The sequence below is a fragment of the Bufo bufo genome, chromosome 2 (genome assembly GCF_905171765.1).
Source record: "Bufo bufo chromosome 2, aBufBuf1.1, whole genome shotgun sequence".
NCBI lineage: Eukaryota > Metazoa > Chordata > Amphibia > Anura > Bufonidae > Bufo > Bufo bufo.
In genome coordinates, this window is record NC_053390.1 from 794,356,900 (window position 1) to 794,364,004 (window position 7,105).

A 7,105-nucleotide genomic window follows, 5' to 3' on the forward strand; every position below is an offset into this window, starting at 1 on the left:
GGTTCTACCCCCCCATAGACCTTATGATTGTACCATAGAGCTAGTAGAGGGGGCCAAGTTTCCTAAGGGGCGAATTTATAATCTTTCTAAGCCCGAACGCAAGGCCATGGAAGATTATATTAAGGAGAGCCTTGGTAAAGGCCATATTAGACCTTCTGTCTCTCCTATGGGGGCAGGGTTTTTCTTCGTTAAGGAAAAAGATGGTGGTCTTAGGCCATGTATCGATTACCGGAGATTAAATAAAATCACTGTCCAGAATAGATACTCCCTCCCATTGATTCTGGATTTATTTAACCAGGTTCTGGGGGCAACCTGGTTTTCCAAAATTGACCTGAAAGGGGCATATAATCTAATCCGAATCAAGGAGGGAGACGAATGGAAGACGGCGTTCAATACTCCGGTAGGACACTTTGAATATCAGGTGATGCCTTTTGGACTCAGCAATGCCCCAGCTGTGTTCCAAAACTTCATGAATGACATTCTTAGGGAGTTCTTAGGTAAATTTGTTATTGTCTATCTTGACAACATTTTGATATTCTCTCCTGACTTCGAATCCCATGTGTCTCATGTTAAACAAGTATGAGAGGTGTTGAGGGAGAATCAGCTATCCGCTAAGCAAGAGAAATGTGTCTTTGGTGTACAGGAGATTCTGTTTTTATGGCATGTTCTGACTCCTCACGCCTTCAAGATGGATCCTGGTAAGGTACTAGCAATTAAGAAATGGGTAAGACCTTCATCCTTAAAGGCCTTACAACGGTTTTTAGGTTTCGCCAATTACTATCGTAAATTTATTATAAATTTTTCCGTAATTGCTAAACCGTTGACGACCTTACAAAAAAAGGGGCGGATTTGGAGAATTGGTCTACTGAGGCCATTTCTTCATTTGAAAAATTAAAAAAGGCATTCAGTAGCGCTCCCATTCTGATCCAGCCTGATCAGGAGAAACCTTTTATTGTGGAGGTGGATGCGTCCGAGGACGGCGCAGGAGCAGTCCTTTCACAAGGTCCTGCTACCCTCACTAACCTGAGACCATGTGCCTTCTTCTCCAGGAAATTCTCTCCCACGGAGAGAAACTACGACATAGGGAATAGGGAGCTGCTGGCCAATGGGCATTTGAGGAGTGGAGGCATTTTCTGGAGGGGGCAAGGCATTGTGTAACTGTTGTCACTGACCATAAAAACCTTATGTTTCTCGAGTCTGCTAAGAGGTTGAATCCCCGACAAGCCAGATGGGCTCTGTCACATGACCCTCACTCCCCACTATAAATACAGGCAGCCTGCTGGCCACAGGTTGCCTGTTAATTTAGGTTCCACCTGTGGTTTTGTCTTTCCTGGCGTACTTGCCTCCTGCTGAATTCCTGACGATCCTCTGCCTGCTCCTCGTGTACTTTGCTGCTCTCCTGGTATTCTGACCCCGGCCTCCTCCTGACGATCCTCTGCTGACTGCTTTGGTACTACACGACTCTCCTGGTATTTATGACCCTGGCTTCTCCTGACAATTCTCTGCTTGCTCCATTTGTACTTTGTAGCATTCCTGGTATTGACTCGGTCCGTTCACGTTCTGTTGTTTGTCTGTCTGTCATCCCTGCACTTAGTCCAAGCTAGGGATTGCCGTCCAGTTGTCCCCTGTCATTAGGACTCGCGAGGCAAGTAGGCAGGGCCAAGGGTAAGGGTGGAGCGCAGTGGTCACTTCCCTCCCCCCTGTGTGTGTACGCGACCGTTACAGAAACAAGCTGGAATGGCTGAAACTTGACCCCTCAAGGTAGATGGATCAAGGCCTTTGTCACGGCCATCTTGCAGAAACTGAAGGATGATGGGGAGGGGCGGATCTGCAGATGCCACCTCCTTTGAGGAACACCAAGAAGAGAATATCCTCATAATCTGTGAGTAGGCTCTCTTAGTAGAGTCTGCTCTTGAATGAGACTGCGTTCTCAGGACCGACTCTGAAAGCCCTTCTATTCTGGGAAGGGACTGATCAACCTCCAGGCTGTCAGGTTGAACCTGTGCAGATCTGGGCAGAGGTGAGTGTCCCATGACACCAGGGTCTGCCGTGGGGGGAGCCTCCAATAATGTCCCCGACTTATCTGAATGAGCTGGGTAAACCAGGATCTCTTGGGCCAAAACGGTATGATGGCTATTACCGAGGCCTGATCCTGACGAATTTTCATCAATACCCTCGGTATCATGGAAAAGGGAGGGAAGATGTAAGCCAGCCTGAACCTCCAGGATATTGACAGAACATCTATTGCCAGGGGGTTGTCCTGCCTGTAAAGGGAGCAAAACCTCTCCACCTTGGCGTTGAACCTTGTTGCCATAAGATCCACCTCTGGCATTCCACACTTGAGGACTATCTGCTTGAATATCTCCGGATGTAAAGACCACTCCACTGTTGGAAAACCGCGGCTCAACCGATCCGCTATCATATTGAGGGAGCCTCGAATGTGGATCGCAGATAAGTGTGAAAGGTTCAATTCTGCCCAATCCAGAATCACCCCGATCTCTGATAAGAGGGTAAGTGATCTTGTGCCTCCCTGCTTGTTGATGTAAAGTGCCGCAGTCATATTGTCTGACTGGACTTTCACCGCTTTGCCCCGGATCTGAGGGGCGAAGTGAAGGAGGGCTAGCCGGATAGCTTGAATCTCGAGGAGATTGGATGAGAGGAGCCGCTCCTGAGGAGACCAGGATCTGTGCACTGGAGAATCGTCTAGATGAGCACCCCAGCCTACTTGGGACGCATCTATTGTCAATATGACCCAGGTTGGCTGGGTCATAGACTTCCCGTCTAAAAGATGGCTCCACCATCTGAGGGAATGCTGAGTTTGCCAAGACAGGGAGCACAGGAAGCTCAGCCCAGCGGGGCTGCCATTCCATTGGGAGAGAACCTCCGACTGCAGCGGCCGGAGGTGCCATAAAGCCCAAGGGACTGCTTACATAGACGCTGACATGAGCCCCAACATCTTTATGAGTCCAAATTGGAACTCGCCAAGGCACGGATAGGAATTCTGCCATGTTCTGTATTCGGGATCTTCTTTCTGGAGTCAACCGGAGAGATCTCCCAACGGAGTCGATTATGAAGCCTAAATATCTTACTGAAGTCGACGGGCTCACGTTCGACTTCTGCCAGTTGATGATCCACCTTACAGAAAGGAAATCGCTACATGAAGATGGTGGGTCAGGACCACAAAGGAAGAGGCTTTTAGAAGCCAAATGTCCAGATAAGGAATGATGGTCAGTCCTTGGAGTGCTAGCCGCCACCACAGAAACTACCACCTTGGTGAAAGTGTGAGGGGCAGAAGAAATGCCGAAGGGAAGGGCAACGAACTGAAGGTGTCTGGTGACACCTGACACCTGGACCGCGATCCTGAGATATTTCCTGGAAGCAGGATGAATCGGGATGTGCAAATATGCATCCTTCAGGTCCAGGGTTGCCGTCACATCTCCAGGATTGAGAACGTGAACCACTGACCTGATGGTTTCCATACAGAACCTTACTTTCCTTACGTATCAATTGAAGAATCTCAAATCGATAATCATCCGGAGATCCTCTGACGCCTTGGGAACCAGAAACACTGGTGAGTAAATCCCTAAGCCCCGTTCCCCTGCCGGAACCTCCTCCAGAGCCCCCTTGTGGATGTAATCCTGAATGTAAGCCTCCAGAACCGACTGCCTTGCGGCCTGTGGAAGTTTGGTTCTGATGAACCTGTCCGGAGACAGAGAAAGAAGATTGATTGAGTACCCCTCTGATATGACATTCAGGACCCAGGGATCCGAAATCTCTCGGATCCAGATGTCCTTGAAGTGGGAAAGTTGACCTCCAATGGGAAGATGAGGCAGAGGAGTGGGGAAGTCTTCTGGCAGGATGGCAGGAGTCACGGGAGTCATCCAAGAGCCTTGAGGAGGCCCGTAGTCAGGAGGTGGATTTTTTATCCTTGGCTCCTTCACGAGAGTGCCTCGAACCTCTTCGCTGCGCTCCCCAGTCCCTCCGGGCTCTTAACTGCTGGTCAGACCTACCACCACGGTTTTGTCTGCCCCGCCCCCGAAAGGACTGTTGGGGAAGACTCTTCCCCTTTTAATCTGACAGGTCTTCCATAATCTTATCCAACTCTGAGTCGAACAAACGGTTGGGCTCAAAGGGAAGGCTACATGGAATTGTCAGCGACCCAAGGCTTAAGCCACAAAGGCCTGCGGGCCACTGACACCAGGGTTATGGTTTTGGCCACCAACTTCAGCTGTTGTTGCGCTGTATCAGACAGTAAATTCATCGCCAGGTTGACAGTCTTGAAAGCCGCCAGAATGTCGTCCCGAGACACCTTCTGATCCACATCCATCTGGATCTGGTTTAATCGAGACCGAAGGAAGGTAGAAACTTCTGTAGCAGCGATGGCCGTAGACGCGGAAGCTGCAGCTGCCGTATAACCTCTCCTGAGTGTGGACTCTGCTCTCCTGTCAAGGGGATCCTGCAGACTCGACCCATCGTCCGCAGGAACCAGAGTGCGCTTGGACAGTTTGGCAATCGCCATGTCCATCTTGGGAATGGAACCCCACGATTCCACCAAGGGTTTAGCCATCGGAAACATGGTTCTGAATTTTTTGTTAGAATCGGACCCCTTTCGGGTTTCTTCCACTCTGTGCGCATGACAGAGAGGAGGGTCTCATCCGCTTTAAAGACACGAAGTGCCCGACTAGCGGGATCAGAGGGCTCCCCCAGGTCAACATCATGGTCCCCTGACCTGATGGACCTAAGTAACTTTTGCGTCCTATCAGGAGGAAAAAAGCATAAAGTAAGCTCCTCCTCATCCGAGGAGGAGGAACTCAAGGAGACTACGGACGGTCTCTCTACTGGAGCCGAAGACTCCATAGGAGTCTGAGTAGGAAGCCTCTCATCCAGCAGGCTTATAACCCCTTTGATGGATCCATCAACATAGGTCTTTACCCACTGATACATATCCTGCATCGTAGGTTCGGTGGAAGGTTGAACCCTCGGACGGCAGCCGTCACACCTGGAGTAGGGACAGCTATCCTCCAAAAGCGCGCTACAATCATAGCACGAAAAATGTTTCCGCTTGGAAACCGCCTTTCTGCCATTCGACTCCCGTGGAGGCTTTTTTTTTTTTCTTAGTCAACGGAACAAGGGATTCCCAAACAGTCTCCCAAGCAGGTTCCTACCAAGCCCCAAGCTGCTTATCTTCTGCGATCTGACGAGTGCAGGTAAATTCAGCTTAGAATAACCATTGACCGACCTCACTGTGGGAAAGAGAAAAAAAGGATAAGTAAAACATTTGTAAACAACCAATAAATGTTTCAGGAGAAAGGTAAAAGAAAACGCAGACTGGCGGATAGCTGAAAATGAGGACCAGAAATAAGGCACCAACAAGTGGAGGAACACCAGCTTATGGGACTCTGGGAGCTATCTTAAAAAGCAGGTGCAGCCAGAGAACAACCTGGTTCACAATGTTTCCTTAAATAGGGGAGGAAGTGGGCTCAGAGCCGAGTCCCCGCCCCAGAGGAGAAAACACATAACAGTAAATAAAAAGGTTTCCCCCCAGGACGGAATACAATAAAACCTTCAACCGGAGGGAAAATCGCAGATTATATATAAAAAAAAAATCGCAATAATGACGCGAAATCGCTTCGCAAGGAAAAAATTCCGGAAGTGACATAAGATACGGAAGATGGCGGCGCCCAGCGGCCGCAAGGAAAAGGATCGAGGACGCTGAAAAACGCACCGCAGCGAAGCACCGCTGCGCAGCGCCGGCAGCAGGTAAGTTGCCGGACAAGCCATAGTAGTAAAAGCGGAGGCAAAGCCCGCAGATAACATGAAAAAAAGATTCCACCCTAAGAGAGGGGGAATCACCGCCTAGTCCACCTGTCCGGAGGACAGAAAAAAACACAATGGGCTGGAGGTGATTCCCTCCTTTATAGGGGAGGTTTAAGTGTTTAATTACTTACTTGGGCTCATTAAAATTCCACCGGTCCTACCAGTCCATGGGGGGTGGTTAACCCCATCTGTGCTGCTGGTAGGACATAAGGGAAAACCATACTCACATCAGACTAAAGATATAGGCTCCAGTGAGATTTGAACTCACGACCCCTGGTCTACAAGACCAGTGCTCTAACCCCTGAGCTATGAAGCCACAATGCACAGCTGTTCCCAATGGGTTTTTTCCATTCTGTCCAGGTGTATCTTTTTGCCCTATAAACTGAAAAAAATCAAAGACCTTCAAAACCATTTAAGAGAAACAGGGCTCTCATGGGACATAGAACTTTACATTGTTTGGCCAACCTGACCTAAATGTGAGGAAGAGCTCAGAGAATTTGATGTAAGTCAGTCATCATTTCGCATTTCAACACAAAACGTGTGCCATCATAGTCTAACATAGGGGCCAAAGGTTTCAGAATCAGATGCAAAGATGTTCATTTTAAAAGTACATTTTTTGGTGTAAACAAGAAGTCCACTGGTGCAGCACTACAGCATTATAGTTGCTGGTTTAGAATTCAGACAGCTGAAAAGAAAACACTTTGAAAGATCCTCGTTGATCCTACATACTGTTTAAGATATTAAACAGTGTTGCGCTTACATCAACCTAAGGTAATAAAGGGGCCTCAGTGAGATTTGAACTCACGTCTTCTGGTTTACGAGACCAGTGCTCTAACCACTGAGCTATGAAGCCAAACCGCAAACAAAATGAAGGTGCGTTTTCTGAACAAGGTTTTTTTTTATCAAAAAACTTCAAGAAAAAAATCTTCAGCTCTTCCCCATGCGGCTGTAGCGGCGTCCCGCATGTTCTGCTGGGCGCCGCCATCTTGGGGAAGTGATGTCATGTGACGTCACTTCCCTCCTCCGCCCTGCCGATAGCAGGCCGTGCTTAACTGTCTCTACAGTGGATTTATGTGGGGCATTTTTTCATTTTTTAGCTTTAGGGGCAAGTTGCCCTACAATTTTATCCTATAGGGTCCTGTATAGGGTAAATTTATTAGGTTTTATTATAAGGTTAATGTAAAGGGGGAATATTAATCACCAATATTTATGCAAATATCGATAATTAATATTCATAAATGGGAGGAGCCATCTAGTGATAACTCCGCCCATTTATGCCTTTATATAA

General features: G+C 48.3%; 1 non-coding gene across 1 annotated transcript; it reads right to left on the minus strand.

Annotated features, from left to right (window-relative positions):
- Positions 1 to 6,597: 6,597 nt before the first annotated feature.
- On the minus strand, positions 6,598 to 6,670 carry TRNAT-CGU. The gene has a single exon. It is a non-coding gene; the product is annotated as a tRNA-Thr (tRNA).
- Between the last annotated feature and the right edge of the window lie 435 nt (positions 6,671 to 7,105).